The sequence below is a fragment of the Coenobita brevimanus genome, chromosome 10, assembly GCF_032717465.1.
Source record: "Coenobita brevimanus isolate Jiangsu-jjx chromosome 10, ASM3271746v2, whole genome shotgun sequence".
NCBI lineage: Eukaryota > Metazoa > Arthropoda > Malacostraca > Decapoda > Coenobitidae > Coenobita > Coenobita brevimanus.
Genome location: NC_136963.1, coordinates 3,067,119 through 3,092,577, shown reverse-complemented (window position 1 = coordinate 3,092,577; position 25,459 = coordinate 3,067,119).

Sequence of the window (25,459 nt, the reverse complement as noted above, 5' to 3'; positions counted from 1 at the left end):
ATGAACCTTAGAGTAATTATCCAAGTCACCCCAATAAAAGAACTTTCTGTGGACGCATAAGGCTAGGGTGCACGGCCCGGTCAAATGCCTGAGTGTGAGTGTCGCCGTGACCAGGTGACTGTGTCAAGTGTCGCTATCCGCACCCTATCTTATTTATAGTAATATTTCCCCTACAGACTCCCAATCTTGTTTATCCCCTTTGTGATCAGTTCAGTGTATATCCTGCCTAAAAGTGACACATAGACAATACCATATATAATTCAAGATATCCCTGTATGAACATTGTAGTGTGTACTGAGTATAACTATATTTTGTGGTGCTGAATATTAACTCTGTGTCTCTGTTCCCCTGTATCTCAAATATCACTCTGTGTTGTATTGTAACGGTTAGAATTAAGGTAATAGATGTGTTAAGGTGTACTGCCTGGTTTTTATGTCCTGTTCCCTTGTTGGTGCTTTACTTCCGGTCTAGAAGGAGGACCCCGCTTCAGTCGCTAGTGTAAGAAGTCGCCTTAAAAACACCAGCATAACTCTACTACTACTACTTTTTTTTTTTAATCACCTCCATCCGTTGGGGAACTATATTGTGAAGATCAAAACCAATCCTCCTTATACAGTTCACCACTTGGAGTTGTAATGTGAAGGTTAACACTAACCCTCATATTACAATCCGTTGGCCCCAAGCACTACTACGACTATTACTACTACTACTACTGTTACTACTGCTACTACTACTGTTACTACTACTATTACTATTACTATTGCTGCAACTACTACTGTTCCTACCACTATCACCTCAAGGTGATGCTGCCTTTGCTGCAGTGACTTTCACTGCTACAACAACAACAACAACGACTGCCACTACATTGGGTTTATTATTGATGCATTATTTACACCAAGGAGGATACATTTACTAGTAGTTGTTAACCCTGTCAGGTTTCTGGGCTGGGCACATTATGTCAGTGTTAGAGTCATCCACTCACGCTGACCCACATCTTCGCCGCCCAATATTTTACTTTGATCACTCTGTGTAAATACACTTTTCATGATAGAATGTTGGTTTTGGTGTCATTTGAAAGCTGAATAGTTGTATTTTATGGTAGTATGTTCAAAAAAGGAGAACAAAGAAAATAAAATGTCAAAATGATAAGTTGAAGTTAGGCGAAAAGTAAAAATTTTATACCTTGCCGTAGAAAAATATTTGGCAAAATAACGAGTAAAGATATGTAATTTTGGTTTGTTTAAGCCATGCAAAAATACAATAAATTACATTTACAGTGATATATAGTTTATGGTAATTTTTGCATTTCATTATGCAGTAAAGCGAAAGGAAAGAAATGCACAATTTTACTTTAGTCTCGGCCGCATATTCGCTTTGCAATGTTTTTCTTTGATCAGTCAGTGTAAATACACTTTTTATGATAGGATGCTGGTTGTGGTGTTATTTTGAAGCTGAATAGTTGTACTTTATCAAAGTATGTTCATAAAAGGAAAACAAAGAAAATAAAAGGTCAAAGTGATGAGTTGAAGTTAGGCAAAACCAAAGAATTTATACCTTGCTGTAGAAAAATATTCACCAAGAATAAAGTTATAAAGAAACATAGCCATGAGTCAGACCAGCTGTGCAGTACCGCCATGCATAGAGCAACCATTCCATGACATCATGCTCGAGCCTCTTTGTTATGATGCGTAAAAGCGATTTATAATGAATGTTTTACAAGTTTCTTAAAATGATGATTAAAAGCGTCATCGGAATCTCTAAGGTTGGATTTGAAATGATGCTCGAAATAGACATCAGAATCTCAAAAGGGTTAATACCATCTCAAACATCTTTTGTGTTCATCCCATCCCCTTCTCCTGTACCAACATCCTTGATTCCATTTATATTACTCTCTCTCTCTCTCTGTAATGCTAGGTGAAATTAGGCTCGACTTCTCGTTCCTATTACACCTAACGTGGAGCGGGGTCCTCTTTCGAGACCGGAGCTAGTGCAATAAAGAGAGGCAGGACACAAAAACTCTAGGCAACAACCCTTACACGTATATTACCACAGTCAGACACAGGACGTCAGCAGATATTACAGCACAATATATAGCAATATAAAACTTTATCTAGGATATGTGTATCTCGCAGGATACTTGCTTCTCTGACAGTAATGACAACACAATCAATCCTAGTGTATCAAGGGTGCAGTGAATATAGGCGCGCGCGGGAGGCTCGGAGGGGGGGGGGGTGAGTCTCACGAGGAGGAGATAGGGGAGGGTGCGGGGAGTGACTTGTGACGGCTAGGGGAAAGTTATGGTAATACTGGAGAGAGGCGGATAATAGCCGTGAAGTTGATACGGTTTCCACTAGCCAAGGGACTTTAGTAATTGATTTTATTCTTGATTCACACTTACTCGGGATATTGGGATGAGAGAGCGTGATATACAAGATTTATGCGCAGCGTGGGGGAGGGAGAGAATACCTTTAATACTCCCTTTCACAATATTCCTTTAGAGCTCACAGTAGTAGGGGTATGTCATTACAGAGGAATCTCCAGGCGGCACAGGCTTACTAATTGTATAAAAGGGACGTCACTCATAAATATAGTTCATCAGATCTTGTTCCACACACTCGTCCTTTAGTTTCTCACTGTGATCTTATTCGCCCCGATATTCACTATATGAAGTTACTGCACAATACTTATACTAGGGGAAATCACACTTAACCTAAATCACTCGTGCTGCAGTATCACACGTATTCATCATGTGGCTAGGCGGGAACAGGTCGTCGGCGATCCTGCCGGGCTAGGGGCACCGCCAATGTGAGGCGTGCCAAGAGGGCACGGGATAACTCGTAAGGGCGTCCTCTCGCGTCCTGGGGGACCCGTGGCGTCCGGGCTGGGCTCAGGAGTGTGGCCCTCGGGACTGGGGCCGAATAGCTCCAGGAACCTCTGTTGTAAGTCTCGGCCTGTAGTAGAGCCTTACGGCGTCGTGGGGGCGTAGGGAGATCGCGCCCAGGTGTCCTGGGGAGAACCGAGAGAGACTGCGGACTGCGGTCTCCAGCATCTAGGGGCGCCGACAGAGGAGGGCTGCGGCAGCGACTTCCACTGGGGCCCGTCAGGTGCGTCTGCTCTAGAGCCAGACGTAGGGAGCAGAGGCCAGGGGAGGCTGTGAGGCCTGTCTGGGTCACTCTGGGATGGGAAGCCTGGGCTCTAGTCTCCTGCCGTAGTGACGTCTCTCTCCTTACCTCTTTCTGCATACCCCCGGAGTGACAATAGATCGTCTCACGAGGAAGGGAGCAACAATAGGCCGTCTCTGCCAAGACACTCTCAGAGCGACCATAGATCGTCTCACGAGGAGGTGAGCGACAATAGGCCGTCTCTACCGGAGCACTGTCGGAGCGACCATAGATCGTCTCACGAGGAGGTGAGCGACAATAGGCCATCTCTACCGAAGCACTGTTGGAGTGACCATAGATCGTCTCACGAGGAGGGGAGCGACAATAGGCCGTCTCTACCGGAGCACTTTCGGAGCGACCATAGATCGTCTCACGAGGATGGGAGCGACAATAGGCCGTCTCTACCGGAGGGGCGCCGTCTGGAGTGCCTATGACAACTCCACCCCTAGCTGGTTCGACAATCCCACTCCGTGAAGGTAGTGTCTTTCTCCTATGGCGGCGACGGTGTGGTGGCTGCGTGACATAGGGGCGCATGGCCCGGGCTGACATATGTCACTGTTGCCGGGAGTGGTTCTGACTGGTGGCGGCTACCCCGTGGGGTCCGTGTGGGGGTGTCGGTACATTCTCGGGCATACTGAGCTGTATTTTGCTTGCCCCATTGTCGGGGGCACTATGGTATATTTTGGGGGCACTGTTCTTTAAGTCACGCATTTTACTCTCATTGCCATTCTCTTTTAATATTCCACTTTCTGCATCTTTTCCTTCATACTTCAAGCTTTGCTTCCCATCCTTTTTCATTCTCAAGTTCTCTCTCTCTCTCTCTCTCTCTCTCTCTCTCTCTCTCTCTCTCTCTCTCTCTCGAATTTCACCATTCAGCCCTGTTATCGTCCTGTTTCCTTCCTTGTTTGTTCATCCTTACATCCTTGACTGTCTACTGCTTCATTTCTCCATCATTTTTCCTGTTATGCTGGATGTTTTTAGATTGACTTCTTATCCTAAAGACACCAGGGACTGAGCGGAGTCCTCTTTCTAGACCGGAAATAGAACACTTACAAAAGAACAGGGCATAAAAGCTCAGTAAGACACCTTAACATATATATTGCCTTAATCCAACTTCCTTACAATATACATACAATGGTGCACTACTGTAGATGTGGAACGGGTGTAGTGACAGGCTACTTAACAATGTTACATCACGTCACATAGACATTGTGATTATACCTGAGTTATTGTACAAGAGAATATCACATAGGTATGATGACACTGTTCATAAGATTTGTCCCTTGGATTCTGCATTGTACACTGGTCTATTTGCACTTAGGCATCGCCACACACTTGTATATTGCTCAAATCCTGGGAACTTAGGCACTAACACAGCACTCTGAATACGTTGGGTTAGAGACACTTTACAGGTGGTGTTCCTGTCTCACTCTTTCTAGAATACACAGGCACTGTCACTGTTAAGTCTCTATCACGACACTGGGGTCTCATATGTGTTGTATCTGGGCTGCCGAGGTCTGGGCTTATTCAAGATGGCACCCAGGAGTCGGAGGGAGCCCTACAGGTGAGCCCTCCTGCAGTAGGCACGGGACAGCTCTCGGGGGCGTCACGGCCTGGGCGCATTTTTGGTCTGGGGTGAAGGGAGGCCCTTTCCTGTCAGGGCCTCGACCTTGTGAGGGGCCCTCGGGGCTGGGGCCAAACAGTATCAGGAGTTGAGCCTGCCGCTTCTTACTCCAGGCGGAGGGCCGACGGTGAGTAGGGCCAGGGCGTTCCCGCACTGAGGTCTGAGGACTGGCCCTCAGAGGTCTGGGACTGCGGTCGCCTTTAGGTTGGGGTGTGATCAGGGTTTGACTGCGGCACGTGGCCTGTGGGAAGTCCATCGGGACCCGGCGTCGTCCAGGGGCAGGCTGGAGGGCGTGGATCCCGCCTTTAGTGACTGGACCTCGCCAACACTCCTGTAACGGCAGCACCTCCGGGGAACCACACCTGGAGAGAGAGACAGAGGGGAGTCCCACGGGGCAGCAGGGAAGAGGGTGGGCCGGGCAAGAGACCTTCTCCTCCAGGAGAACCCTCAGGACTCTGGACGAAGGGTGTACAATGGATGTCCCTTCCCCGATGTGTACAGTGGCCGTCGTCGCGGTTCCACAGGCCCTTGGGCTAGCAGCAGAAGGATGTACAGTGGCCGTTCCCTCCCTTGTATGTCCTGTGGCCGTTACCGTGGTGCTACTCCCATACGAGGAGGTGGATGATGGATGTACAGTGGCCGTTCCCTCCCTTGTATGTCCTGTGGCCGTTACCGTGGTGCTACTCCCATACGAGGAGGTGGATGATGGATGTACAGTGGCCATTCCCTCTCCAGCACATAAAGTGGCCGTCGTTGTGGTTCCATTCCTCCTGCCTTTGCCTGTCGGTGAGCATACAGTGGCCGTCACATCGAGGAGGGCTCCAGATGTGGCGGAAGCAGAAGGACGTACAGTGGCTGTTCCTTCTCCGACGCATACAGTGGCCTTCGTCGTGGTGCTGCAGGGGGAAACAGCTGAGGGACGTACAGTGGCCGTTCCCTCCCCGGTATGTCCTGTGGCCGTTACTGTAGTGCTGCATGGGACTGAATCTGGAGCAGTCCCATCCCAATCCTGATGAGGGCTGGTCCGGCCGAGAAGTAGTCTCGCATCCCTGCGATGTCGTGGTTAGGCAGATTGAGGGGAAGAGGGACACAAGGTCGGGCCGCACTGGAGCCTGTCTCGCTCTGGGCCAGCGTTGCGCTCACCTGGCCCACTGTGGTGTCCTCCTGGGGTTGGGGTGGGGCTGCAGCTCCGTAGCGGGGTCGGGGGGTTGGCAGCTGGAGCGCCCATTTCACCACGGTCCGCAGTGAAAAAGTCATGGCCCCGTAACTGGAGGTGGTATGTGCTCGTGGTGGAGGTCTGGTGTGAGGTGTTGGAGGAGGGTGGTCCAGTGTTGAGTGATGTGATTGGGTTCTTGGTGTGGGTTGAATGTAATGTGAAGTGTGGAGGTGTGTGAAGTGTGGCGGAGGTTGCAGAGGAGTTGATGTGTCCCTCGTACTCTCTGTCCAGGTCCATGTGGGGGATGCCACACGATGCATTGTACCCTCATCTCTGGTGGAGGTGCTTAGTGTGGGGCTCGCAGCTGAATGCTGGCTAGGGGTGAGGTTCTCTGGCTTTTATGGGAGAGGTTAGGGTAGAAGCGGCGGCTCCCCCTGGGGAATTGGGTTGGTGGAAATTTCCACCTCGCCTGATGTAGGCTGAGTGTGATGGGGGTAGTATTAGGGGAGTGTCATGTCTGGGGCTGAATGTGGTGATGTTGGTGATGAAGGAGAGGGTATAGGGGTGTATCTGGCTGGTGGGCGTGAGAGGCATCCGGATCTAGTGGTGGTGGTAGTGAGGATGGGCATGAGGGGTGAGGCTGTGAGGCCTCATGGTGGTGTGGGTGTTCAGTTTTGGTTGTGGGAGGGTCGGGTTGGTGGTGCATGCGATGAGAGGTGGTGTGTATAGTGGGCGTGATCGGTGGGTAAGGGGTGGGAAGGTGAGGGTGTGTGGGTGGCACGTGTGCTGGTTGCTGCACGTGGGCAGCTCGTAGGTGAAGTGGTGCGGGAGGTGGGGACGGGGGAACCAGGGGTTGGGGAGGGTGTGTGTCGTGGCGGTGTGGTGCGGATGGTTGTTTCCGTGGTGGCTGGGGTGGGAGTTGTTGTGGAGCGATTTGTTGTTGGTGAGTTGTTAGGGGTGTGGGTCAGTGATGGAAAGTTGTGGGGTGGAGGGGGAGGTGAGGGTGAGGCGACGGTTTGGGGTGTGCTAGGCGGGGAGGATTATGATGTACCAGAATCAGAGGAGGTTGGTGGTGGGTCAGGTAAGGGTACAGTGTGGCAGGGGGTTGTGGCGGGTGAGGTAGAGGGGGAGGATGAGAAGGAGTAGGAGTATGAGTCAGTGGAAGGAGGAGAGGGCAGCGCGGCGCGGCGGGAGGTGTGGGGTGCACGGTTTGGCGGGGTGTTATTGTCTGTGGGTTGGAAGGGACGCACATGTCAGTTGCGGTATGTGTGTGAATGCCCATGATGCTGAATGATAACTTGGTATGGGTTGGGGACTTTGATGATGGTAAAGAGGCCTTCAAATCAGGGAGATACCTTGTCTTGGGTAAGTAGGCGCGCCATGATGAGAGTCTCCCTGTTTTTAGGGGTTGGAGGTGATTGTGTCTGGTTGTAAATCTTGTTGAAGATGGTGGAGCCGCCTCTTGAGGTGGTGTAGGGGGTCAGTGATGGAGGGCGGGGGAAGGGGTTGAAGGTGCTGTTGGAGGGACAGAAGGAGCAAAGCTTCCCTGAAGACTCGCTCGTGGGGGGTGACCCCATCATCCCTAGGGCATGTGTTCAGGCCCCACTGAACAATTTCACATGGGCTGACCAATCTTCATTGCCCGTTTGTATAATTCAGGCCCGCACCTGGTTGAGAATAGAATGATGGCTCCTCCCGCACACGCTATTTCCGTGGGGCCAATAAGGGGAGGAGTGGGATATTTGGTAACCAAACAGAGTGGCTAATTCATCCCAGACCTTGCCGGTGAATTCTGGTGCATTATCAGAATGTAGGGCCTGGAGAATCTCAAAATATGGGAAAACGTGGTGGACCAATGCGTCTGCTACTGTCACTGCGTTGTGTTCTTTCGCAGGGCAGGCCATGAGGAATTTGGAATAAACATCTACAAAGGTAATGATGTACTTGTAGCCTGCTTTGGGTGTTAGGGGCCCGATTACATCAACTGACAGCAATTGCCATGGTTTGTGTGCAGTGATTTTTTCCTGTTGGTCCTGCCGTGTGAGTGATGTTCTTCCCCAAGGAGCAGGCTTGGCACATTTGGATGATGTTTTTGGCAGTGGTGGAGGGGTTGGGTGTCCAGTATATATCATTAAAAACTTGTCATAGTTTTTTGGTGCCGAGGTGGATGCCATTATTAGCGTGGAGGTGAACCATGGTGTCATGTGTAGCATTGGGGTCTAGAACAATGTGGCCATCTTGGTTAAACAGGTGTTCGCTGTGTTGGTACAATTTGGCGAAGGTGTGTGGTGGTATCCATGGGAGGCGTTGCTTGGCCTGCCACATCTGGATGAGGTCTGTGTTGGTGCGGATGGAATTAATGGGTAGGCGGGATAGAGCATCGGGGCGTGTATGTGGCTTCCCGGGTCGGTATGATATTTCAAAATTAAACTCCTCAAGCACTTCTCTCCATCGAATTACTTGTGTGCTGGTGGTGTTGGATTGTCGCAGCCACTGGAGAGATTGATGGTCCGTGATGACGATGACATGGGTGCCCGATTTATATGATCGGAAATAGTCTCAAGCCCAAGTGATGCCTAGGCACTCGCATTTAGTGGTAGTGTAATTTCTCTCAGCCTGGTTGAGGGTGCAGCTGGTGCAGGCGATATGTTCCCACCTGTCTTACACCTGTGCAAGTATGGCACCGATGGCAACCAGGGATATGTCGGTGTATGGACGGAAAGGTAGGTTGTAGTCAAGAAAAGCGACAATCAGGGCCGGGACAAGTTTGTTTTTAAGAGTGTTAAAGGCTGTAACCCGGGCTTCGGTCCAAACGAAAGGTTTGCCTTCCCTTGTGAGGTCGTGCAGGGGGTTGGAAATGTCAGCAAAACCTTTGACAAAATGTCTGTAATATGAGGTCAGTCCGAGGAAGGCACACACCTCATGGACGTCCTTAGGAAGAGGGAGGTCAGCAATGACGATCAATTTGTCAGGATCAGGGGAGATGCCCTCGGCTCTGATCATATGTCCTAGGAAGGAGACGGATCTTTCGGCTAGGACGCACTTTGAAGGCTTGAGTTTTAGTTCGGCCTGGTGTATTAGCATAAATACCTGTTTGAGGCGGCAAAGGTGGTCGGCCCAGGTTTGTCTGAACATGATGACATCGTCCAGATACACCAAGCAGATCTCCTAGGTCAGGCTGCTGAGGACTGACTCCATAAGACGGGAGAACATGACTGAGACATTGCAAAGTCTGAAAGGGAGGACGCTGAATTGATAATGTTTGCCATTGCTGGTGGAGAAGGCTGTTTTCTGTTTGTCCTTTGGGTGGACAGGGACTTGCCAATACCCTGACTGTAGGTAGAGGGTGGAGAATCAGGAAGAGCCGTGTAGTGAGTAGAGGGAATCGTCTATCCTGGGTAGGGGGGTGGCGTCCTTGGTGGTCACATCGTTGAGTTTACAGTAGTCAACACAGAACCGCATGGTGCCATCCTTTTTTCTAATGATTACGATGAGGGAGGACCAGGTGCTGATGGAGGGGGAAATGACGCCAGCATCTAGCATGTCCTGGACCTGCAGGTCTTCCTCTGCCCGTTGCTTAGGGTTCTTTCGTCGTGAGTGTTGGCAGATTGGTGGTCCCGTGGTGTGAATTTTGTGGATCAGGTAGGTGGTGTGCCTGATGTCCGCTGGGCCAGATGAAAAAAAATCTCGGAAGTCCAGGAAGAGTTGTTGGAGGCTGTTTGCTCGGTGGGTGGAAAGGTGTTCAGGTGGAGTAGGTAGCACGGTGGGAGAGGGGGAGGGGGTGTCACAAGGCTCAGCTTCCTCCATATCCCCTACTACTAAACCTCTAGGGAGGGTGAGTGGTGTGGCAGCGAGGATGGCGACTCACATTGCTCGGACTTGGGGAGGGAAGAAAGTGGGAGATAGTAAACATGATGAAAGGGGCCCGGATGGTAAGTTGGGGGAGAATAGTACGGAGATACTGCTGGGCATATTTAGTTGCAACCAAGCCTCGTGGTGGGGGGGGATGGTAACGGCTGAAGCGATTGTGGCAGGAAAAGTTGGAGGTGGAAGGGAGGTAGGAGAGGAAGAAGGAGAAGGCTGGAGGTGGGAAGATGCAGTGGTGGGTGAAGTGAGGAGTGCTGGTGCAGATGTGCACGTGCAGAGTGGTTGAGAGGGGGGGAGGAAGGGGGGATGTCGAGGGTGGAGGTGTGCACGTGCTGCGTGGCTGGTCGGGGGGGGGTGGACGAAACTGGAGGCTGCGCTTGTGGCAGTCGATGTTGGCATGGAGCTTCTGTAGGAGGTCCAGCCTTAAGTAGCCGTCGTATGAATGGCAGGTAGAATCGAAGATGATGAAGGGGTGTCTTGCGGATACTTGTTGGTGGGTTTCAGTCTGCAGGTCCTAGGTTTCCCCATGGATAGGCAGGGGGCCGTCCCCTGCATCTACGAGGTTGGCTGAGGTGGGGAGAAGGGGGACAAAAGCAGAACTGTGGCGGGAGTAAAAATGTGAGTAGAGGCAGAATCTGGCCACTCCCGTGTCAACCAATAGTTTTGCCTTGACCCAATTCAGCCTCATCTTGTTGTCGTAGACTGGGGGTCTGTATTTATGCGAAGTAACCCCCGCCACCGTGGGGAGGTGCGAGGGCAGACCTAAAAATCCATCTGTTCCACTTATCTCTCCTCATCGGGCTCCACTTCCCCAGGGTCTGTCTAGGAGAGGTGTGACGTGTCATCTTCCGGTGCATCGTCATCCAAGGATGACACCTTCCGGCACCCTTGTGGGGCCGCCCTGGGTTGTGCAGCTTTCAGCTGCTCACGTATGTCATGCAGAGGGCAGCTGCGACTGCAGGTGGTGAATTCCCAAAGATTTTTTTATATCAAGTTGGAGTTTTCTCTGAGGTTGGGACATTTCTTTGGAGGGTGTACCTTGGGTATGGTAGGTGATGGCTTCGTAGTGGGTTGTGGTGGGGACATCCGTTCCTTTTGTGGCGCCACCTTGTTTGTGGGGAACTTGCTAACTACATTAATTGGTTGAGGTGTGGGGCAGGCAGTGAGGAGGCGTCGTACAAGCTGTAGGTTTTGGTCCAGGTCTCCCGATAGATCATAAATTGTGCAGTGTTCCCTGACTGTGCTCGGGAGGATCCTCAGCAGGGTACTGAATATATGTTGATCCCGGGTGGCTGTGTTGGCCTCAAGATAGGCGACGGTGATGAGTCGCCGGGCCTGGATGAATGTGTCATCGAAGCTACTGTGGTACATGAGGGCATCAAGCTGAGAGAGAGCGACAACCCTGCCCAAGGAAGGCATAACTGCCTGTTTCGTGATATGTGTGAAATGGTCCCAATTTAGTTCGGGGACGATTTTCATGGCTATGGTTGCCAAAATTTTGCCCAGGTGTGGCAGTGTGATGGCAATTTTCTCACTGTCATTTTCAAACCCTATGTCCAATATCGATTTTACCATAGCCAAGTACACATCGATGTCGTATTATTCGGGGTTGAATTTTGGCAGTTGCATATCTGGTTTGGCCGCCATTGTGCTAGATTTCCCTATTTGTTCCTTTGTGCTCTAATTTAATCCAGAACCACTGCTGGCCACCAGTGTCATGCTGGATGTTTTTAGGTCAACTTCTCTTGCTAGACACCAGGGACTGAGCGGGTCCTCTTTCTAGACCGGAAATAGAACACTTACAAAGGAACAGGGCATAAAAACTCAGCAAGATACCTTAACACATATATTGCCTTAATCCAACTTCCTTACAATATACATACAATGGTGCACTACTGTAGATGTGGAACGGGTGTAGTGACAGGCTAGTTAACAATGTTACATCACGTCACATAGACATTGTGATTATACCTGAGTTATTGTACAAGAGAATATTACATAGGTATGGTGACACTGTTCATAAGATTTGTCCCTTGGATTCTGCGTTGTACACTGGTCTATTTGCACTTAGGCATTGCCACACACTTGTATATTGCTCTAGTCCTGGGAACTTTGGTACTAACACAGCACTTTGAGTGCGTTGGGTTAAAGACACTTTATGGGTGATGTTCATGTCTCACTGTTTCTAGAATACACAGGCACTGTCACTGTTAAGTCTCTAACACGACACTGGGGTCTCACTGTGTCGTCACTGGGGCTGCCGAGGTCTAGGGTTATTCGAGATGGTGCCCAGGAGTCAGAGGGAGCCCTAAGGGTGAGCCCTCCTGCAGTAGGCACGGGACAGCTCTCGGGGGCATCACGGCCTGGGTGCATTTCTGGTCTGGGGTGCAGGGAGGCCCTTTCCTATCAGGGCCCCTACCAGGTGACGGGCCCTTGGGGCTGGGGCCAAACAGCATCAGGAGTTGGGTCTGCCACTTCTTACTCCAGGCGGAGGGCCGATGGTGAGTGGGGCCAGGGCGGTCCCGTGCCGGGGTCCGAGGACTAGCCATGAGAGGCCTGGGACTGCAATCACCTCTAGGTTGGGTCGCTGTCAGGGGTTGACTGGAGCACCTCGCCCGCAGGGCATCCATCAGGACCCAGCATCGTCCACGGGCAGGCTGGAGGGCGTGGATCCCGCCTTCAGCGACCAGGCCTCGCCACCACTTCTGGAACGGCAGCACCTGCAGGGAACCACAATTGAAGGGAAAGACAGAGGGGCATCCCACGTGGCCGCAGGGTGGAGGGTGGGCCACGCCAGGGACCTTCTCCTCCTGGAGAACCTCGGGACTGTGGACGAAGGACGTACAGTGGCCATCGTTGTGGTTCCACAGGCCCTTGGGCTAGCAGCAGGACGTACAGTGGGTGTTCATTCCCTGGTGGATACAGTGGCCGTTGCCACAGTGCTGCTTCCGAAGGAGGAAGAGGCAGATGAGGGATGTGCAGTGGCTGTTCCCTACCTGGCGCATACAGTGGGTGTTGCCGTGGGTCTGCCTCCCCGACGGGAAGTAGCTGAAGGATGTACAGTGGCCATTCCCTCCCCGATACATCCTGTGGCCGTTACCGCGGTGCTACTCCCGTAGGAGGAGGAGAAGGTGGACGAGGGATGTACAGTGGCCGTTCCCTCCCTGACTCATACAGTGGCCGTCGTTGCGGTTCCATTCCTGCCTTTGCCTGTCGGTGTGCGTACAGTGGCCATCACACCGAGGTGGGGTTCAGATGTGGCTGCAGCAGAAGGACGTACAGTGGCCATTCCTTCCCCGATGCGTACAGTTGCCGTCGTCGTGTGGCTGCAGGGGGAAACAGCTGAGGGACGTACAGAGGCCATTCACTCCCTGGTACGTTCTGTGGCTGTTACTGCAGTGCTGCCTGGAACTGAATCTGGAGCAGTCCCATCCCGATCCTGATGAGGGCTGGTCCGGCCGAGAAGTAGTCTCGCATCCCTGCGACGTCGTGGTTGGGCAGGTTGAGGGGAAGAGGGACACAAGGTCGGAGCACACCTGAGCCCGTCTCGCTCTGGGCCAGCGTAGCACTCATCTGGCCCACTGTGGTGTCCTCCTGGGGTGGGGGTGGGGCTGCGGCTCCGTAGCGGGGTAGAGGGGCTGGCGGCGGAAGCGTGCATTTCATTTCCATTGCATTGAAGTCTTTATTTCTCTTCCCTCTTTCTTTTCCTACTTACTGCTTCCTGTGCCAGTGATTCTCTTTTCCTTCTCGTTCTTCCATCATCCCACCTTAACTGTACTTTCTTGGCTCACTCTTGCTCCACTTTTCTCCCCTCCTCATTACCTAGCCTAATCCTTTTCAATTGTTTTTCTCTATTATCCCACAAAAAATAATTCTCTTCTCCATTTCAGTTTTTCCTCGTTGAACCTCAATACTTAATTTCTATAAGTAAAATGCTGATGATACAGCAAATATAATGTGATAGTTGTTTTATTAGTAATACTGAATGGTGACTATGATAAACTCCAGTATTTCAGTAGTACTTTGTATGGCAGCAGCACCATGATAGTAGAATTAAATGGTAGCAGTGGTTTAGTGGCAGACAGTGTTGTAGTTGACCACACCCACTACTACCATCACAGAGGATAATTTCCCACCTCCATGACCTTCATTCCATCACCACAGTCACTACCACAATCACCATCATACTTCACCACAGTCACTACCACAATGCATCTATCCTATCACCACAGTCACCATCATCCTTCACCACAATCTCTACCAAAATGCATCTTTCCTATCACCACAATGCTTACCACAGTACACCTATCCTATCATCACAGTCACTACCACAATGCATCTATCCTATCATCACAGTCACTACCACAGAGCATCTATCCTATCACCACAGTCACTACCACAGTTACCTCTATCCAGTCACCACAATCACTATCACAGTCACTTGCATCCCTTCATTGCAATCACTACCACAATCACCAGCATTTCATCACCGTAATCAACAGCATCCCATCACGACAATCACCTGCATCCCATCACCACAATCAACAGCATCTTATCACCACAATCACCAGCATCCCATCACCACAATCACCAGCATCCCATCATCACAATCACCTGCATCTCATCACCACCATCACCACAGCCACCATCACACTAACGCCACATTGTCTTGTACAGGGGGATCTTCAGTGAATGGAAGGCCTAATGTCGGTGTAAGCGGGCGGGAGAGTGTGCAGCCACAGCAGCACTTCGCCACCTCACATATTCACCACCAATGTGTTCTCTTGGATTTTACTCTGAATAATTATAAGAAACCACCTTTGTTGTTGTATTTGCAAATGAGTTTGGTTGGAGCGCGAACGATTCTGTTAACCCTTTGAATACTACTATATATCCCCATGGAAAATAATCATTTGATGTTTTCCTAAATAAAATTGCTACATGCACCAGCAACAGTCATGTGGTTACTTCATACTGCTTTTGTGTTTTTGGCCGCCAGGATTTCACTCAGCTGAACCAAATGGTCTGATGTTATGCTAGGTCAAATATACAAGTGCTGCACCAGTAACAAAATCACACTCTGGATATTTTGATATTTGAGTGATGACACTGTGGATGAGAAAGTAACTGTGAACTGGACTGTTGTGTTAGTTTGATCCTGTAATATCATCAGGGGTGTAGGCTGGTCACCCACTCATACGTGTTGTGGCCTACAGGAGCCTTGCATCGTGTTCCTGCATCATGCAAGGACAAAAATAATACTATTTTATGTTGGTGTTAATATACATTAGCATCATACATGTCAAGTAATCAACTGTAACTAGAGATAATTACCAGACACTGCTCAGTACAACAATACTTGCACAGTAAATCCACGGCCATCTGGATCCGGCAATTCCGGATATGAAAGATGCTGGTAATGTACACCCTTTCTGAGCGGCCACTTGCACCATTGGAGGAGGGAAAGAAGGAGTGGCACTGATAATAATTGGGCAAGAAGAACGTTGCTGCATATTCTACATCAGTAGCTTATTTTTAAACCTTCTTTCCCAGTTGTTCATTGACAAACCAACTCCTCTTCCCTAACCCTGTACTGCATCCACACACCTTAGCAAAGTTACGTCACTTATCACCCAGGCAACACATGATAGGTACTTACTTGTTTACAGTACCTGTATGTATCATAAAAACACACATTACACTCCTTTTATCGTCCAGGCAACACATGATAAGTACTTACTCGTTTACAGTACCTGTATGTATCATAAAAACACATTACACTCCTTAACTTAGGCCTGGCAATGCAGTAAATTGCCTACTAATCTGGAATACTCCTGGCATGCAGGTTGCCATCCAGATACCAAAGCTTCTATCACTTCCATCATTCCAGAATGTGGGTGTCTTGATTGACTGTACAGTCATAAGAAAAACTATCGTTACCTTTCAGAGCTATGCACTGTGACACAACGACGAAGTGTTGTAGAAGGTTGGTTCAGGAAAGTTTGAACCTCAAACCCGTCAATGTCGCTTATTAGAATTTGTGTTAGAGGTAATAAAAGCTAATTAGATCGTTTGACCTCTGTGCATAGAGACAATACGTTTTATTATCCGGCACCGAATTCATTAAATAAAAATATAACAAAATGGTGTAGAGTCGGCAACACACATGCAGACGGGCATTAAGTATGTGCACCCATGCCAGACGTATGATAGTAATTCAGCCGATACAAGCCAAGTTAGTAAATTTCAGTGTAATAATGGTATGCATTGCTTTCTACATATAATAAATGTTGAGAAGAAGGAAAATAAAATACGTGTTCAGTCTCATTGCTTTAATATTATGTATACCCACCCCCTGCATCCAAAACAGCCTCTGGACGTCGACACATGGATGCCACTAACTGAAGCATCCATCTGAAGCATTTAAGCACCCACCTAAAGGAAACAAAAGAACTTGCGCATCCCTGCTACACTGTGATAAAAAAACAGTCGATGCCTATAGATTTAATACCCACCAAATAATTTATTCGTTGTATTCTGTAGATAATAAGTGTTGAATAGTAGGATAATGATAAAGTGCCGAGTTTCATTATTAATCCCCGGCGTGGCGCCCAGGGTAACGCAAACATATCCTATATATTTCTCTGCCATATGGCTCATTCTTGCTCATTATTCCAACTCCTGTAATGGGATTGTGATATGGCAACACTAGACAGAGGAGGGGCGAACAGCAAGGAGCCGCTCACATAGCCCAGCTAATGTTCGTTTTGCATCGAACATAATTGGGGGTACTGATAGTTTTTCTTATGACTGTACACTGACATGTCTTTAATATGGCAAGTGTGGAGCTACACTCCTGATGATCTGGACAGTTATATGAGTGATATCATAACTTTAAATAGTAATATCTAGCCTATTCAGAGTACAGTGATTGCTTACATTATGTCCTTGAACAGTTTTATGCATGATATGATAATTTTAAGTGGTAATAACCAATCTTAAAATACATGTAATGCTTAGTGATTGCTAACATTATGTCCCTGGACAGTTTTACGCATATTATGATAATTTTAAGTCGTAATATCCAACCTTAATATAATGTGCTAAGTGATTGCTTACATTATGTCAATGGACAGTTTTATACATGATGTGATAATATTACAGTAAGTGGTAATATCCAACAGTAATATATATGTAACACGCTTAGTGATTGAATTCACTATATCTCTGGACAGTTTTATGCACGATATGATAATTTTAAGTGGTAATATCCAGCCTTTTCAGAAAATAATATGCTTCGATATTTCTTACATTATGTCTTTAATATGGCAAGCCTGGCGCCAGACACTTGATGACCTGGGCCCAGATTTACTAATGCCACGTTGATACGGACATTCTTATGGCCAACTTACTAACACCTATGTAAATTCTCTACAGTGGTATTTTCTCACTGTTCTGAGGCTTGTGTGTGCTATGGATTATCATGGGCTGAGTTAGCGTCTGTGTTGTCACAGACGTCTATAGTCAATCACTGTATCAGTTATTTGAGGTGAGTGGCAGCGACCAATCACCAAACACTTGGCAATGCGGCTGACTTGCTTACATATGGGACAAAGGGGCGTCCCTTATACTATATGATAAACATGGCTGCCTTGATTCTTATCTTATTTATGATATGACACTTATAATTCATCATGTATATGGATACTCTAGTAGTCTGGCTGTTAGTAAATCAGAGTACCTAAAATATACTTAAATATAAAGAAGTAAGGCTTAGTGAGGGAAGCTGTGACTGGACCGTCCGTGTCTCCTACCAAGCTACACTCCTCTTCACCATCTCAGTTTACCAGCCATACTTCATTACACAGGCTAAATATCTCCTGTCGCAGAAGTCTTGATAAAAACTATACCTTTAGTAACACACTGATGCAAGAATTAAGTGTGCAATTAGAATATATGTGTATCTCAAGCATAATCTAAGCTAAATTTTCTGTGTCTACTTGATGGCTTCAATGATACTGGTTAACGACCTCCTATCCAGTTTTGCCAAAATAGTCAGCATTTTAAAATAGTGTTCAATATTCCGTTCAAATCAATATCAAGTATCTATGAACGCAAACCCACAGCACAAAATAAGGTCAAGAAAAGCGATCAAACTGTTGGGCATTGTCCGGAAGCTTCACAATGTGTTACATTCCTTCCCAAAACCTCAAAGGGTATCGGACCAAGTACATCACTTATAAAGCACAGTCTGAAATGAATACTATGAAATATTACCCTATGTAGAGTTACAGGTAATTTTAAGGAGACCTGCGACCCACCGTGGGCCACGATCGTCTTAACTGGCTGGGGAATGTTTAGTATATTCCACTGTAGCGAAAGTTTCCATACCTGGGTGAGCTACGGAAGAATTCTGTCCGTATCTATACTATGGATATTTAGTATATCAAGGCTCTGGACAGTTTTATGCATCATGTGAAAATTTTAAGTGGTAATATCCAACCTCAATATACATGTAATATGCTTAGTGATTGCTTACTTTATGTCCCTGGACAGTTTTTATATGATATAATAATTTTAAGTGGCAATATCCAGCCTTAATACGGCATAGTTTTCAATATTATGATAACTTTGTTTACCCTGTTGAACAGTATATAACAGTATAACAGCTTACTCCTTCACTGGAATACTTGTCATAGTTTATAGGTTATGACAAAGTGGATAGAATGAGATTTTAGGCCTTTCAGAGGTAGGGATTTGCCATTGCTGAAGAAACAAGTCTGACAATACCAATGAATTTGAAAGTAGTTAATTAATGTAATGTGATGGATTTTATAGCTTATTATGTTTAATAATAGAGGCTTATAACTTTATATTATTGTGCTTGATATATGGTGTATTAATATCAAACTAGCATTTTTTTTTTTTTTTCAAAACAAGACTAAGTAATTTAATTGGTGTGTGTTCTGCATTGCCACAAAATATACCACACAGTTCAAAATGTTTCTTTTTCCTGAATTATTAACTCTGTTTTTGTCATGGGAAACGTTACATGATTTCAGGTTTTATACACATGAACTGAAGCTGTTAGTAAGTACATGGCTGTCACAGCAAACAAGTTTATAAATGTTGCAATGAACCAGGGCAGATGAATACCTCATTAAGGTGAACCCACTGTGCCAGGATGGGGTGAACCCACTGTGCCAGGATGGGGTGAACACACTGTGCCAGGATGGGGTGAACACACTGTGCCAGGATGGGGTGAACACACTGTGCCAGGATGGGGTGAACACACTGTGCCAGGATGGGGTGAACACACTGTGCCAGGATGGGGTGAACACACTGTGCCAGGATGGGGTGAAAACACTGTGCCAGGATGGGGTGAACACACTGTGCCAGGATGGGGTGAACACACAGTATTAACACACTATGCCAGGGTGATGGTAAGACGGGCCTGGGGGAGTCTCTTCAACAGGTGATGCAGTGAGTGGATATGCTGCTCCAACACACTATGCCAGGGTGATGGTAAGACGGGCCTGGGGGAGTCTCTTCAACAGGTGATGCAGTGAGTGGATATGCTGTTCCTATGTCACTCAAAACACCACCAGGTCATCCATGTACGCCCGCACGCCCTCCAGGCCCTCTGTCAGCCGGGAGGTCAGCCGCTGCAATCACTGGAGTAGCCAGTGGGGGAGTAAATTGTCCCCCGGAAAAATTTGAGAAGAGTTTTTACATACTATAATTTGTGTGCATGAGAGACAGACAGACAGAGAGACAGACAGAGAGATGTACCATATGGTCAGTAGGTTTGGTTCACATACATTTGTTTACAGTGTTCATAATGTGACTGGGCGTCAGTACAGTGTCACTACATCAAGAGGAAAGGGTCATTCCATCCCATCTATCTGTCTTTCATCTTTACTTTAGGTAAGGTTTTATACGTGGTTCTCAAGGGGTTGCTTAGTAGTGCCTCGTGTTTTTGAGAAATGGTGAAGACGGAAAAGCTCGAAGTTTAGTGACGTTCAGGAAGCACAGAGGAGGCTGAGAAGTACAGTGATAAAGCACTACATTGAAGGCAGAGATAATAGGTAATGCTAGGGAGTCTAGGAAAGGATGGCAGGCAATATGAAGGTAGAGAAGCACGGTAGCACAGTGAAAATGGGTATGAAGGAAGGAGGTCAAAGTGAAGATACAGAGGAATGATGAAGCTATATTGAGATTAAAAACAAGCGTCATGAAACTGTGAATCTGGGTAAAGTCATGAATCACATTAGAGTAAGGGAAACAGTAAACAAACTAGAGAAAAAGTTAGACAGTATTTCAGTCTTGTCCAGTATCAAGGTCTGAGGGAACTGATGATCTCTGAGAATTTTAGCCTAAAACTGATGTGGGAGAGCAAAGTTCTGATCATATATATATATATATATATATATATATATATATATATATATATATATATATATATATTGTTACATAGCCTATGATTTCATCATCCTTTGTGTAATTTTAACGCACAGTATGCTGCATGTTTGATCACGAGCGTGTTCTGCCTCAGTTCCCCCCTTCTACCGTTATAGTAGAGTAAGTCGTCCTTTCTGTTATTCAGTGCGGGATTGTCAACTGTTTGTCCCCATCGCTTCATTTGCGCGTCCTTCTTACAAGTTGTATCAAGCTCTGCCGGCCCCTATATAATGAGCTCAGTCTCTGCATCATTGCCACTTAGATCTGCTCCTCATTTTGTTCACATCTCTGTCCTCCCCTGTACAGATATTATTATTGTGAGTGCTCAAGAAATCTCCAAACATCTAGCAGCTGTGTGTAATTTGAGTATAACTGTTATTGCATTTTTTCCTTGTACTATATAGCATAAGGTGTTGATTTGTAGGCCTAGTGAGTTTTTTTGTAATTTATGTAAAGTTTTACTATCAGTCATCATTAATAATAATTTGTATCTGTAATAATTTATCTTGCATTAACTGAGCATTACCAGGTGTATCTCATTTTATCAAGGCTGACTTAGATAAATTTACTCTTGCTAATTTCGTGTTAATAGAGGCTATTGCAGTTAACCATATATTTAACCTGTTTATTTGCCATTACATTATCCTTATGAGTCCTGAATGTTTTGTTGTTAGTTTGAGCATTAAACTTTAACTTGTAATTTTACCTAACTCTTTTGTTTTGAACCTGGAACTTTACGGGACAGTAGTGATTTTTTAGTATTCTCACTTAAAGTGTACATTATCTTTCTCTGTTCCGTAACATAAATTTGGCGACCTCATATCAGGATATTCAGGATATTTTATAAGGATATTGCTTGATATTTTGTGACTGTGATTTATTCATGATGTCTACTATTACTACTCTTGATGAAGCCAAAGATTTTTTGTCAAATGTGCAAACAGTGTGTGATGTAGAAAACAGAACAAAGAATGAACTTAAGCTTGTTGCTCAACAATTGGGAATTGCTGTTCGCCCTCATCATTCTAAAGATCAAATTGTTGACATGACTAATGAAATCTTGTTTAATATAACTCCTCCAAATGAGCAAACGCAGATTGAATCAGCTAAGTTACAGCTAGCTCTGCAGGAGGCCAGTGCTAGGGAGGCTGAGGCACAAGTTGAAATTGCTAGGATTCAGGCAGACCATGAGTATCGCATGAAACAAGGTGGAACTGGATCATCTAGCTCTGATGATTTTGATGTGGCTAAAAATGTTAAACTTGTCCCTCCTTTTAATGAATCTGATTTAACAAAGTATTTTCAGTTGTTTGAGAGGGTAGCTACAGGTTTTAATTGGCCTAAAAAGTATTAGCCAGTACTCCTTCAAACTGTTCTCACCGGTAAAGCTCAAGTAACTTATGCATCTTTGCCTCAGGATCAATCTGATAATTATGATGTAGTTAAGAGCTTGATTCTTAAGGCCTATGAGCTTGTTCCTGAAGCCTATAGAGAAAAATTTAGGACAACTTACAAGCAAGATAAGCAATCCCATGTTGAGTATGCAAAAATCAGAGAAGATTTGTTAGAGCAGTGGTTAAATTCTAAGAATGTGGATTCTGATTTTGGTAAATTTAAGCAGATGATTTTGCTGGAGGATTTCAAAAGGTGTATTAGTAAAGATGTAAGCCTATATCTTGATGAGAAAAGAATAGATAATTTGTCTGATGCTGCAGTTTTAGCTGATGAGTATGTTCTCACTCACAAGAGATATTCTAGAGAAAAAGGGAAAGCTGAGAGTAAGTACGTTGCCTCTACTCAGAGTACAGGTAACAGGAAAGAGAATAAAGATGATGTTTCTCAGGAAGTAAATACCAGCTTCACCTCTAGATTTCAGAAAAGTAAATGTACTTATTGTAGTAAGCTTGGTCATACTACGGAGAAATGTTTCAGGAGACAGCGTGATGTGAACAAAAAGGAGTCTTTAAATATTCAGTCAATTGGTCTAGTGTCCACCCTTGAGAGTTCCCAGAATTCTTTAACTGAGTTAACTGAACCTGCTTTGAGGGGTAACTTAAATTCCCATGATGGAGCTCCTCTTTTGAGCAGTAAAGTGGGTGACACTCTCAAGAGTTCATGTGCTAATTTCCTGTCTGATGGTTTTGTCAGTCCTCTGGACAGTAATGACAGGAAATCAGTTAAAATATATCGTGATACAGGTGCTTGCCAATCCCTTATGCTGACCAGTGTTCTAGGCTCTAATGTTCATTCCTCTGATGAAACTGTAATCTTACAAGGTGTAGGGAATAATTACTTCTCTGTCCCTCTGTGCAGAGTGAATTTAGAGTCTGGTTTTGTTAATGATTCTGTTATGGTTGGGTTGGTTGAGACACTCCCAATGTCAGGTGTAACTTTCTTACTTGGAAATGATATTGGTGGAAGTCAAGTGTGTCCAGCTCCTCAGTTGTCAAGTAAGCCAGTGACTGTGACCCAGGATTGTGATGTCCCTGATGTGTTCCCTGCATGTGCTGTCACTAGGGCTAAGTCTAAAGTTACTGGTGATTTAGAGGATAATGATGATGATGATGTTATCCTAGCTGACACTTTTCTTGCTAATTTGGACCACTCACCAGATGAGGCAGTACCCCGTAGTGTTGATAATTTGTCTCGTCAAGAGTTGGTTGAGTTGCAGGTTGCTGACCCTGAGTTGAAAGGTCTAGCTAACTCTGCTTACAGTGAAGAAGAGTCAGCCGGTGCTTCTACTTGTTATTATGTAAAGTCAGGAGTACTTATGAGAAAGTGGAGACCCTCAACAGCATCAGCCGACTGTGAATGGGAGGTTGTACATCAAGTTGTCATCCCTCGTGTTTGTAGGCAGGATACCATTAGAGTGGCTCATGATTCCAGTTTGGCAGGACACCTTGGAGTGAAGAAGACTGTGGCACGCATTTTGAAACACTTCTACTGGCCAGGTATCTTCAGGGATGTTTCCTGGTATTGTAAGTCTTGTCACACCTGTCAAGTTGTGGGGAAGTGTAATCAGACCGAAAAGGTTGCACCTCTAGTTCCCATTCCTCCTTTTGAGGCGCCTTTCACCCGTGTGTTGGTGGATATTGTGGGCCCTCTTTCTAAGACTTCTTCAGGATTTTCTTATGTGTTGACCCTGATTGATATGGCTACTCGTTATCCTGAAGCCATTCCACTTAGAAATATCTCAGCAAAGAACGTTGTTAAGGAAATGCTAGGGTTCTTCACAAAGTTTGGTCTGCCCAAGGAGGTACAGTCAGATCGGGGAAGTAATTTCATGTCGAATGTTTTCAAGCAGTCTCTGAAAGAGTTGGGCATCACCCAGATCACGTCTTCAGCTTACCATCCCCAGACCCAAGGAGCGTTGGAGAGATATCATCAAACACTCAAATCGATGCTCAAGAAATACTGTTTGGAACATCAGAAAGACTGGGATAAAGGTCTTCCATTCGTTGTGTTTGCCGCAAGAGAATCTCCAAATGAATCACTGGGCTTCTCACCTTTTGAACTACTGTTTGGCCATGAAGTAAGAGGACCCCTTAAGTTACTCAAGGAATGCTGGCTGTCGGAGGAAGATGACGTCAACCTGCTGGAGTATGTGATGAAGTTCAAAGAACGGCTGTCCACTGCTTTACAGCTGGCGAGAGAGAATTTAGGAGCTGCTCAGGAGAAGATGAAGACTTGGTATGATAAGAAGTCCAGGTTACGCCACTTTCAGCCAGGAGATCAGGTTTTGATTCTGCTACCAGTTCATGGGCAACCTCTTCAAGCCAAGTTTAGTGGCCCTTATTTCGTGGAGAAGAAACTCAGTGATGTCAGCTATGTCATCGCCACACCAGATCGTAGAAAGAACAAGCAACTATGTCACATCAACATGCTAAAGTTATATCACAGGCGGGACGAAAATAATCCTGTCTGCACTGTAGCTGTTCCACCCGAGTCTGCAAGTGAAGCTCTCCCATGCAGTATAAGCCTGAGTGATAGTTTGGGGAAGAATCCTGATATCATGAATGATCTCCAGACTAAGCTTTCTCATCTACCTCCCTAGGAAAGGCAGGAGTTTTCGGCATTACTGCAGAATTACCCGCAAGTGTTCCGTGCCACTCCAGGAAGAACCACTGTGTTGATGCATGATGTCGATGTTGGAGACGCAAAGCCAATTAAATTGCCTCCTTACCGTGTGAACCCAGTGAAAGTTCCTCTCATCCAGAAGGAGCTTGGCTACCTGTTGGACCACAAGATGATTGAGCCCTGTCAGAGCGAGTGGAGTTCTCCTGTCACTCTGGTCCCTAAGCCAGGTGGGTCACAGCGGCTTTGCATCGACTACAGACGTGTTAATCAGATAACCAAAACAGACACTTACCCTCTCCCTTGCGTGGAAGATTGCATAGACAAGATCGGAAAGGCTAGGTACATAAGTAAGTTTGATTTGTTAAAGGGATACTGGCAAGTACATATGACTGAGCATGCTAGGGAGATCTCATGTTTTGTAACACTAGGAAAGAAAATGTTATTGCAGATTGCTTATCTAGATTTTAGACAGATTGTTTTAGAGTAATAAGAAATTTCCTTTGTAAATTTGTTTTTCTTTGTGGGGAGGTGTTACATAGCCTATAATTTCATCATCCTTTGTGTAATTTTAACACACAGTATGCTGCATGTTTGATCACGAGCGTGTTCTGCCTCAGTTCCCCCCTTCTACCGTTATAGTAGAGTAAGTCGTCCTTTCTGTTATTCAGTGCGGGATTGTCAACTGTTTGTCCCCATCGCTTCATTTGCGCGTCCTTCTTACAAGTTGTATCAAGCTCTGCCGGCCCCTATATAATGAGCTCAGTCTCTGCATCATTGCCACTTAGATCTGCTCCTCATTTTGTTCACATCTCTGTCCTCCCCTGTACAGATATTATTATTGTGAGTGCTCAAGAAATCTCCAAACATCTAGCAGCTGTGTGTAATTTGAGTATAACTGTTATTGCATTTTTTCCTTGTACTGTATAGCATAAGGTGTTGATTTGTAGGCCTAGTGAGTTTTTTGTAATTTATGTAAAGTTTTACTATCAGTCATCATTAATAATAATTTGTATCTGTAATAATTTATCTTGCATTAACTGAGCATTACCAGGTGTATCTCATTTTATCAGGGCTGACTTAGATAAATTTACTCTTGCTAATTTCGTGTTAATA